Source organism: Gossypium hirsutum, chromosome A11 (assembly GCF_007990345.1).
Source record: "Gossypium hirsutum isolate 1008001.06 chromosome A11, Gossypium_hirsutum_v2.1, whole genome shotgun sequence".
In the NCBI taxonomy this organism is placed as follows: domain Eukaryota; kingdom Viridiplantae; phylum Streptophyta; class Magnoliopsida; order Malvales; family Malvaceae; genus Gossypium; species Gossypium hirsutum.
The window spans coordinates 89,892,872-89,905,332 of NC_053434.1; positions in this window are offsets into that span (position 1 = coordinate 89,892,872).

Sequence of the window (12,461 nt, forward strand, 5' to 3'; positions counted from 1 at the left end):
GATCCATTTGCTTTATAAAAGCACATTTCAATGTCAGGATTCATCACACTATCGCAGTTTCAAATATATGGCATGTATAGCTAGACTCAATATGCTATAGTAGTTCTAGAACTGACTAAACCATAGCTCTGATACCGATAAATTGTAACATCGCTATCCCGTAACCATTGCCTGAATGGTAAGGGGTATTACCAGATAGACAGAACATTACAAATCAATACAAAATCACAGATATCACATTGTATTAGTGCATAAACAAATCAACAACTCATCCCTTATGGAGGTCTCCAAGACCTAAAACATGCTTTTAAAAAAGGGTCGTGATTAAACTGAGCACATTCATAAATTTCAGAACTTAGAAAATTTTTTCAATTCTGTTGAGGTCAGACACCCGTGTGGCTAGGTCGTGTGCTTTACACGGGCACCATACATGCCCATGTGATCTATCCGTGCAAAAATAGAGCATACATACTGACTTTCACCCACGGCCAACAGACACGCCCGTGTGCTATGTCCGTGTGATACTTAGCTAGCTACTAACTTAAGCCCACAACCATATGACACGCCTATGTGTATTAACCGTGTGACCTTAAGAGGTTACTGCTTTCATACATGGCCACAAGGCACGCCCGTGTTCCCTGACCGTGTGGCACAATGCAGGCTTGGTTTAAGCTAACTTGCCACCCCTTTTTGGGTCATTCCTACAAGCAATATTAAACAATATTTATATCAAAATTTTAGCCAATTCCATACTCATAACATGTTTCAATATAACTAAATCATCGTTATTTAATAACCTTTTTAAATCTAAACCAAAACACAATAAAAATCTTATTACAACAACTTGCCAAAATGCTCATTCCATAGCTCAATTATGGCACCTTCTAACTTATGCTTAAACTTGCCATTTCTTTAACTTGCCATATTTTAGAATGATCATCACATATAAGGCCATATAACCATTACAATCATACACAATTTAGCATCACAAACCATTTACCAAAACTATGCACAAACATACCATTTGTTAGCCAAATCTCATGGCATAACATATATACATATCAAAGTTTAATACATAGACATTCTAGCCTATACATGCCATACTTAGAATATTTACACTTTCAAAAGTACCAAAAATGTGTTCGATAGTGTGGTGACAGTCCTCGACTATTCTCGAGCCTTCAGTAGCTACGATAACTGTAAATCAGATAGAAATCACATAGAGTAAGCTACATAGAGCTTAGTAAGCCAAGTACAATTGATTTAACTATAAAAGCATATAAACTGAAAGTCAATAGCATAAATTTATAGCCATTTCACAGAGTAATTCATGAGCCTAACCATGCTCATTTGCTTGTATACATGTCATGCTTCATTTCCAAATTCCATACATACTTCACATTCTTTATTTCATAGAAACATAGTCTTTCATATTCAGAAATTTAGTACGATACAGACGTTCCTGTATAGATTATACATTTTCTATATTCATTGCTATATCACATACTCTATCATTAGACTGTTCAGAAACGATACAGATGCTCATAAAAAGGTACAATGTCAACGTCCCAAAAGTGGTCTTACATGTAATTCAATATCGATGCCTCTATCCCAAGCAGGGTCTTACACAAAACCAGATATGATGCCTATATCCCAAATATGGTCTTACACGTAAATCTCAAATCCAAGCCTGTATCCCAGACACGGTCTTACACGATATTTCAGATCGATGTTCACATTCCTTTAGATACATACTGAGCTTTTCCGATACTAGCATATTATCAGAATTTAATCAGAATTCATTCATCAGGCTCTCAAGGCCTTTCAATATATATTACAGTTTGTATGCGTAGAATTTAGTCAATTTAACACGAAATTGTAATTTGACTTACCTCATACAGATTTCGGACGGAACAAGTCGACTATTCAACTATTTTGGACTTCCCTCGATCTAAGTCTGATTTTCTTTGTTCTTGATCTAATAAAATTCAAATTCAACCATTCAATCATTCATTTCATTCAAATAATCCATGAACACATATTTAGGGCACTTTACATTTTAGCCCTTACATTTCACACTTTGACAATTTAGTTCATTTTTCACAAAATCACAACTATGCAAAATTCACCAAGACTATAGCTTGGCCGAATATACATAGCTTTCATACAAGACCAATTAACATATTTAATTCACAATTTAGTCCTTCAAAACCTCATTTTCACAAATTAGCCCAAATAACTCTATTCCATCAAAAATTCAAGAACAAAGCATGATAATCTCACATATATCTTTCATAATCCATATAAAAATATCACTAAGCTCATACAATCATCAATGGCACATTTCATAATCTTCAACAGAAATAGAAATTTAGACATGGGTTTTGGAGAACACGAAGCAACGTTCACAGAAACGTAGAAATTATCAAAAACGGACCAAAGTAAATAACTTTATCAACCAAAACAAGTGTCGAAACTTAAAGCTCTTTTCTTTCTTCTTTTTCTTTGATTTTTGACAAGAACAACATGATAATGGCTATTTTTATGATTTTTTTTATTATAAAACATATTATTACACAAATAACTATTTTAACCTTACCTATTTCATTTTAAAATCCACCAACTATTGTCCATATTTGTCCACAATTAAAAAAATGGTAAATTTGACATGCAAGGACCCTTATTTTAAAACCCAAGCCCAAATAACTCTGTTAACAATTAGCATGCAACTTTTTCATTTTACGCGATTTAGTCCTTTGTCAAAATTAAGCACAGAAATAGACAAATTAAATTACAGAAACTTCGCAGATATAAATTCACATATCACAGACACAGAAAATAATATTAAAATATTTTTTAGAATTGGTTACGTGGTCTCGAAACCACTATTCTAACCAGGGTCACAACCGAACTGTTACAGGCTTAACATGGGTATATAGAAATTTTGTGTATTTTGTGATTTCGTGAATTAAGGACTAAAGTGTCAAAATTTGAAAATGTGACGGCTAATTTGTAAAATGCCTAAATGTGTGTTTGTGGATTTAATTGAATGATTTGGTGAATAAAAGGGTTAAATTTTAATGTGTTTAGATCAAGAACCAAAGAAAACGGATTTAAATTGGGAAAAGTCAAAAGTTGCCGAGTAGTCGACTCAGTTCGCTCGAATCTGTACGAGGCAAGTCAATATACAAATAAACATGTTTGAGTTGATTTATTTATGTTTATATGACATTAAATTCTTTTAAATGGCTATATGAGAGCTCAATATGTGATATCCGAGAAAGTTCTGATAATGTGACGATGTCTGAAAAGTCCCGTACGAACCATAGGAATAGTTAGGATACATATGTCATGACATAGGATTCGGTATGTGTTTTCGTGTAAGACCACATCTGAGATGTTGTTATCGACTTATGATTTAAGTGTAAGACCATTTCTAGAGCATCGGAATCGTATTTGATTTCGTACAAGACCCTGTCTGGGACAGTGGCATCAATATTTGATTGCATGTAAGACCATGTCTGGGACGTTGGCATTGTACAAGGTTTCTAAGCTATTCGTGTATCCTTTTGATTCCGAACGGTTCAACAAGCATTCCAGAAACAAATGATTATATGAAATGTGTATCTGATTCAGGTACGTTTAAAATTGAGTATCACATTTGAAGTTGAAAGGTTAGTATATGTATCTTTGTGATCAAGTGATTATATGTGACAAAAGTATGAGAAAATATGCTAAATGTGCAAATGAATGGGGAATATATGAAATGTATTTGAGCTATGTGGTTTGTGATAGCATTTGCTTAAGGACTATATGTATATTATGATGCTTATATGTTTATATTGTTAAGTTTATTTGTATATGGCTTACTAAGCTTTTGAAAGCTTACTTTGTGTGTTTTTCAACTATTTTATAGATATCGTAGCTACTGAAAGCACGGGGATCATCGAAGATCATCACCACACTATCAAACTTCATTTTGGTACCTTTTGAAAATGTGTATATCGAAGTATGGCATGTATAGGATTGAAGTAATTGTATATGTTTTGGTAATGTGTATATCTAGCCATGTGATTTGGCTTGGTTTTGGTAATGAATATGAATGAGTTTTTGGTATGAATTATGTGATGCAATTTTCTCTTTATGATATATTCTTAAATGGCCAAAAGCATTGGTCAATTTGGTAAGTTTTGATATGTGCCTATTATGGAATTTGGTAAGAATTTGGCATGAGAATGAATGAGGTAAATTGATGTTGCAAATCATATGTTTTGGTATTTCTTTGGCTTATGAATGTTATGTTTTGATTTGTAAATTATGAATGAAATAGGTTGATGAATATATGATATGAATGATGCATGATTTTGATTATGAAATGGTTGAAATTCAATTGTAACCTATTTGATTATTGTAGGGAGGACCTTTAATGGGTGGCAAATTGGCCTTGTAAATGGCCTATTTTTGCCCACATAAGCAGGGACACGGGTGTGTGTCTCAGCCGTGTTGCTCAATGGCCATTTCAAAATAAGCCTAGATAGACCACACGTTCTCACACACGGCTTGTGTTAGGCCGTGTGATCAAGTCAATTTCGAGCATGTACTAGACACATGAGCGTGTGACTGGCCATCTAACCCAAGCCAGTAGCCTCCTTAATTTTCACACGGCCTGGTACACGGCGTATCTTCTAGCTGTGTGAACAAGTTAGTATGTATGCCCTGTTTTGTCACAATCTAGACACACAGGCGTGTCTAATGCCGTGTAAGGCACACAGCCTGTTTACACGGGCATGTGATCTGAACAACTTTGAAAAATGTTTAAGTTTTGAAATATTTTGTATTAGCTCGGTTTAGTCCTGACCTATTTTTAATGATGTTTAAGGTCTCGATGACCTATATAAGAGACTCGATTGTAATGTTTGACTATGATTGTGGATGATGTATATGAATTGTTTGTAAAATGTTCTGATTTGTTCGGTAATGCCTTTAACCCTATTCTAGCAACAGATAGGGTTAAGGGTGTTACATTTGGTTGGTATCAAAGCTATGGTTTAGTTGATTCAAGGACTAACGTAGCGTATGTGATTCTAGCTATACACTTCATATTTATGAAATGTGATAGTGTGATGAATCCTGACAATGAAAATGTGTTTTTATATAGTAAATGGATCCTGAACGAGCCATAGCTGATGATGTCGAGAGTAATGCGCCTCCCACGCAAAGGACAGTACCCTCTAGACCGACTACGATTAGCCATAATGGAGAGGCGAGACAAGCCTTCTATTAGATGATGAATGATTGGTTCACCCAATATATTTAAACTAATTCTGTTGTTCAACAATCCCTAACCCCGACTAATCCTCTGCAAGCCTCTGTTATGTCACAAGCGAATTTGATACAGTTAAGCAAGCCATCGATTGATAAAATTAGAAAATATGGGGCTGAAGAATTCTGTGCTACTATGAATGATGATGCTGAGAGAGCTGAGTTTTGGCTAGAGAATACGATAAGAGTATTCAAAGAATTATCACTGACTTCGGATGAATGTCTCAAGTGTGTTGTCTCGCTTCTGAGAGATGCAGCATATCATTGGTGGAAGACCTTGATATCAGTGGTTTCGAGAGAGTGAGCTACCTGGGATTTCTTTCAAGTTGAATTCTAAAAGAAATACATCAGTCAAAGATTTATCGACCAGAAACGTAAAGAGTTTCTTGAGCTTAAACAAGGCCGTACGTCTGTCATAGAATAAGAGCGAGAATTTGTATGACTGAGTCAGTATGCATGAGAATGTGTATCTACTAAGGCAATAATGTGCAAAAGATTTGAAGATGGTCTAAAAGAAGATATTCATTTATTAGTCGAGATTCTTGATATCAAAGAATTTGTAGTGCTTGTTAAACGAGCGTGTAAAGTTGAAGAGCTCAGGAAAGAGAAAAGAAAAGCTAATTCTAAAGCTAGAGATGTGAGAAAGAGATCTGCAAGTAAACCATTTCAGTCTACATCAAAGAAATTTTGAGATGATTTTAGCCATTCAAAGGCTAATGTGGGGCATTTGAGTAGAGATCGTGCAAGATCACATTCGGGCTTCAGAGCTCCAGCTACTTTTGTTGCTAGTGTTGGAAATTTCTAATCCGATTGACCTAAGTGTAAACATTATGGTAAAAGACATCCGACAATTGTAGACTGTATGATTGGGCTTGTTTCAAATATAGATCTTTAGATCACTTTATTCGAGACTATCCCGAGTCTGTTGAACAGGAGATAGCACAAAATCTGAGACCGATTAACACCTCAACTCATGGTAAACCTCCCAGAAATACGGGAAATATGAGTGGTAGTCAAAGAGGGACTAAAGACACTACTGTACGATCCGAGGCTAGAGCACCTGCCAAAGTCTATACCATTCGAGCACGTGATGAAGCTTCATATCCTGATGTGATAACTAGTACTTTTACACTTTATGATACTTATGTGAGTCCATTAATAGATCCTGGATCAACACATTTGTATATATGAATGAATTTAGTATCCAATAAGACTTTGTCTGTAGAGTCTACTAAATTCATGATTAAAGTATCAAACCCTCAGGTAAAAGTGTCTTAGTTTACAAAGTGTGCAAGAACTATCCGTTAATGTTTCAAGATATTTGTTATCCGACCGATTTGATGCTATTACCTTTTGATGAGTTTGATATAATTTTGGGTATGGCTTGGTTAACTTTGTATGATGCTATTGTGAATTGCAAACAGAAAACTATTGATTTAAGATGCAAGAATGATGAAATAGCCTGAATTGAATCCAATGATTTGAATGGGTTATCGGCTGTGATTTCGTCAATGAAAGCTCTGAGTATTGTGAGAAAAATTTGTGAAGCTTATTTTGCATATGTGATTGATTCGAACGTATCAGAAAAGAAAGTTGAATCAGTTCTTGTTGTCTGCAAATTCCCTGATGTGTTTCCTGAAAAACTTTCAGGATTACCTCCGATTCGAGAAGTTGAATTTGGCATTGAATTAGTGCCCGGGACTACTCTGATTTTAATAGCTTCGTATAGAATGGCTCTAACTGTAACTCCCCGAATTTTGGGCCTAGATGAATTGGGCTTTGGGCTTTGGGTTTCATAAAATTTTTAAGTGAGCAAAAAAATGACAAAAGACATGTTGGCTTTAAGGGTTTAAGGAATTTGAAGTGTCTAGGTTTGTTGGAGAAGTTCTGGGTTCGAGTTTTGTGGCGGAGGAATTTTAATTTAATTATTAAAGGAACCGGGGTTGGGAGTAGCTGGGCTTTTAAATAAAAATAGGGGAAAATGGCATCAAAAAGGCCTTGTGGTGAAGTGGCTAAGTGACGCCACTTAGGGTGTAGGGAGCTAGCGTTAGTGGCTAGCAAGAAGATCCAAGGTTTGAATCCTAGATTAGTATTTTTAGGAGTTTAATTTTGGCCTTCTACAAGGTTGGAAGTGGCGTGAGGATGGACTCCAAGGCGAGTGTTAAGAAGAGAAAATTTAGGAAATAGATTGAGGAGTTATCAAGGAGAAAAATAAGGAGATAAGAAAGGGGAAGTGATGGAGCTGAATTGGGAATTGAGGGTCAGGCAGTTTGGCTAGAGGCTATAAATATGTGCTGAGTTTGGGATCCTAGGCTAATGCCAAATTTTTCATTTCCTTCTTTAAGTGCCGATTGGCTTTTCCATCTTTTCTAGTTGATTCTTTTGCCATTCTTTCTCTTCTCAGATCTCTTTTGATTTACCCTTTGGGTTAGCCTATTCCTTCTTCTATCATTCTTCTCTAATTTGTGCCAAATAAACCTTATTCACTATATTAGTTTGAAAGCTGAAAAGCTGAATCTCCCTTGGGCCGACTATTCTTTTGGTGTAAGTACCTTATCTTTTTTTCTGGTAGTATTGTTAATACCGAGTACTTCCCTCCATCACTATTTCCAATCAACTCTGGTAGGGAATTAGTATCAGATCTCAGATTGTAGCTCTCTACCGAATTGCTCCTAAGGTGTTTTGCGATTTTGGTAAGTATTCCTCTCTTTTTGGTTAAGGTTAGCCGAATGATCTTAAGTGAGATAAAGGGGTGAATTATGTTGGATGTGAGTCCCCTAGTATTTGGTTTTAATGAGTAAGATTAATGCAGATCTAGGAAGTACGTGATCAAGAAGAAGCTATTAGGGATTGGTGTTCAAGGTAAGGTTAAGGTGAGGTTTTGGTTTTTAGGTAAAATATGTATTAAGCATACGATTAATTAAAGGGTGATATCATTTGTAGGTTGGTGACTAAGGGAATCGCAGCAAGCTTGCTCACCAGGTGTGCACATACACTGCACACACAGTATGAATCGGTAAAAGTCGAAATGCCGAAATGCGTGTGAAGGCGCGAACACTCGTAAGGGGGAGACCAATAGGTTTCCTGAGACCCACGGGTGATTCCGTGGACTTGGGTTGTGATTTGGCCATATGGGCCAGAATGGGCTAAATGGGCCCGATAGGCTGTTGGGCCCATAATAGGCAAAAACTGAATATTGATGCTATGTGATAGGAATTTGTATGTGAGCATGAATATGAATGTGACTGGGCCTACTGGGCCATATAAATGTGAATTGGGTGTAATGGGACTATGGGCCATATGAATATAATTGGGCCTAATGGGCCAGATACAGGTATGTGAATTTGTTTGGTCGTTGTAAGGGGTTTTGGGCCTAGTATATGATAACTACATAAGACTTAATTAATATATTGCGACCGTGGACAAGTCATAGGGTTAAGGTATGGCAACGGGTATATGCATGTCTAGGATTGGATCTAAGGAGAGCTTAGTACTTAAGCGGACTTAATGACTCACCTCCTCTTCTCTGGAATCCTACTTGGTGCATAGTATTCTTTCGTCTTAGCTCGCGGGACTTGTTAACGGGTCAAGGCAAGTGAAAACCATAATTAAGGAAAATTACTGAAATGCCTCTAAGGGCGAAAATGACCAAAATACCCTTAGGTGTTGAATGTAAGTTTTATGGATGTGACATGTATACAAATGATGATCTGCTTAGGTTGCATATGGGGTGGGAACTTTGGAATGGAGGAAGTATATAAGGATCGCATGGTTACCTGACAATCGTGGATCCACCGACGGCTTTTAAAGCCTAATATGTAATTGAAGATAGTTCCACAATCGGGCTACCATTGGTGTGTGGGCTGAGTGGGTCGATATTTATATCCCCACATAGTGTGATGGGGGACGGAGCTGGTGTGTAGTGGATGGATTATTGGGATGGGATTGCATTGCATGTTTGATGTATGACGATTTTTGAATGCCTTTTTTTTATCGAGGGTTGTACACACTGAGTTGCGAAAACTCACCCCTCTTTTATTTTATTTTCAGGTGATGCTCAGTAGGAGGTTCGATAGTTGGAGGGACTCTGGGTGGCCAGCTAGCAAGATAAATTGGACTTGTTTTTTTTAAAGCATACGAGATTCTATTTCATTAAGTACTTTTCAATCCAGATTGTAATAAGGTTTCATTTCTATTATTATTTGGTTTATTATTTTTATGCGATGTAATTATAAGAAGTTGAACATGGTTTATTAAACTATAGTATGTTTTTCTACGCTTCCGCAACTCAATTTTAGAATGACATGTTTTCATAAAATCATATGCTTCAAACAAGTGATGTTAATGAGTTTTTTTTAGGTTAATTAAGGTTTCTTTTATTTTAAGAAGGGTTTTTAATGAAAACACGATTTTCGCTAAAACACTTCAATGTAACACGCGGGATACGGCCATAACGTCTGGGCCAGGTTTGGGGTGTTGCATTTAGTGGTATCAGAGCCTAGGTTACAAAATACTGGCCGTAAAGTGGGCCTTATTACTTAATTTCTTTTTGTTTTTTAAAAATGTAGATGTAGTTTTGATTGAATTACAATGTTTTGGAAAAGGGGAAGTCTTGCTGAGCGGCACACCGAGTCTCCAACGTCAAACCAAGTAAGTTCTCTTATTATTAAACTTGTTTAACTTGTTATACGGTAGATAGTTAGAAGGCTACTTTAGACGATTATGTAGAAAGGAACTGAAGCCCGTAGGATCTTGAAACTGTAGAGGATTTATGAAAACAACTCTCTCTTTAAATACTTTCATAAATATCAATTTAATTATTAAATTAACTAAAACTTCATAAAATTTTTAATCTAGAAAATACGTGAAATGGCGATGAGTGCTAGAAGAGGCACGAGAGGCCGTGGTCGAGGCCGCAGAAGTGCTAGGGCTGAATTGTCGACATCAGGCCATATGCTCGATGTTGGAGTAGATGAGGCGCCGGCCTCACCTATGGCTGGGAATGGATAGTACGATCGAACTGTGGGGGATGATGCATTGTCGCAGGCAATACTAAGGATTTTGGAAAGGGTCGTTGGGCCCAATAATGGCACTAGAAATCGGGAGTCCATTCCGGAGCGACTTCGATCGAATGGGGCTGAGATCTTTAAGTGCATGGCTGGCGCGGCTCCGAACGTGGTAGAATATTGGTTGAAGGCCACAGAAAGGATAATGGAGGATTTGGACTGTTCACCGAAAAAAAGCTGAAAGGGGCAGTCTCACTGCTTTGGGAAGAAGCTTACCAGTGGTGGCTGACATTGAAAGAGGGCACTCTACTCGAGCAGGTCACTTGGGAGTTCTTCAAAGCTACGTTCCAAAGGAAGTATGTAGGAGCGAGTTATGTGGATGCTAGAAGGAAGGAGTTCCTGAACTTGACCCAGGGAAACAAATCGGCGGTGGAGTATGAGGCGAAATTTCTGCGCCTTAGTAGGTATGAAAGAGTTATGGTGGCAACAGACTACGAGTGTTGCGTTAGGTTTGAGGATGGGCTAAGAGATAGCCTCAGGGTATTGATAGCTCCATAAAAGGAGTGATTTTTCTCGGAATTAGTGGAGAAAGCAAAGATAACGGAGGAGGTGAAGCGCACAGAGTGCCTGAATCGTGAAAAGGAAAGGGGTAAGAGCAAGAGGAAGGCTGAGACTCCTGGTGCTGGACAGAGGCCTAGGGCTAGGGCCAACATTAATGGGCCAGTTGGAGTAGGGCCCCTTACTGCTAATCCAGGGGTGCCACCTTGTGCTAATTGTGGAAGAAGTCATAGAGGCGAGTTTTGGAAGAGAATGGAAGCTTGTTACGCTTGTGGGTCTATGGAGCATAGGATTAAGGATTGCCCTCAAATGCTAGGTCGAGAACCAGTAGTGGGCCCAGGTGGTGCTCAGCCACCAAGGGGTGGTCAGCTGCCGCCAAGGGGTCGTGGGCAGACTAGGGGTGGTAACGGCAATTGACGAGGACATGGAGCACTAGGCAAAAATGTAGGCCATGCTGAGGTGAGACAGCCAGCGTTGGTCTATGTAGCACGTCATCGAGAGGACGGAGACTCTTCAGAGGCGAATATCGGTACGTGCTTTCACCATAATTTCCTATTTACTTAGTTTGGAATCAAAATGCATCGCGAGAGCGTGGTGTGGTAGTCTATGTTATACAGCTATAGTAATAGTTGGGAATTTCGGGGACGGAATTTCTTTTAGGGGGAGAGTTGTAACGCCTAATTTTGGGCCTAGATGAATTGGGCTTTGGGCTTTGGTTTTCATAAAATTTTTAAGTGAGCAAAAAAATGACAAAAGACATGTTAGCTTTAAGGGTTTAAGGAATTGGAAGTGTCTAGGTTTGTTGGAGAAGTTCTGGGTTCGAGTTTTGTGGTGGAGGAATTTTAATTTAATTATTAAAGGAACAAGGGTTGGGAGTAGTTGGGCTTTTAAATAAAAATAAAGGAAAATGGCATCATAAAGGCCGTATGAGTGAAGTGGCTAAGTGACGCCACATAGAGTGTAGGGAGGTGGCATTAGTGGCTAGCAAAGGTGAGGAGAGAAAATTTAGGAAATAGATTGAGGAGTTATCATGGACAAAAACGAAGAGATAAGAAGGAGGAAGTGATAGAGCTGAATTGGGAATTGAGGGTTAGGTAGTTTGGCTAGGGGCCATAAATATGTACTGAGTTTGGGATTCTAGGCTAATGCCAGATTTTTCATTTCTTTCTTTAAGTGTCGATTGGCTTTTCCATCTTTGCTAGCTGGTTCTTTTGACATTCTTTCTCTCCTCAGATCTCTTTTGATTTACCCTTTGGGTTTGCCGATTTTGTCTTCTACCCTTCTTCTCTAATTTGTGCCAAATAAACCTTATTCACCATATTAGTTTGAAAGCCAAAAAGTTAAATCTCCCTTAGGTCGACTACTCTTTTGGTGTAAGCACCTTATCTCTTTTTCGGTTAGTATTGTTAATACCGAGTACTTCCCTCCCTCACTCTTTCTAATCAACTCTGGTAGGGAATTTATTTTAGATCTCAAATTGTAGCTCTCTGTCGAATTGCTCCTAAGGTGTTTGGTGATTTTTGTAAGTATTCCTCTCTTTTTGGTTAAGGTTGGTTGAATGGTTTTAAGTGAGAT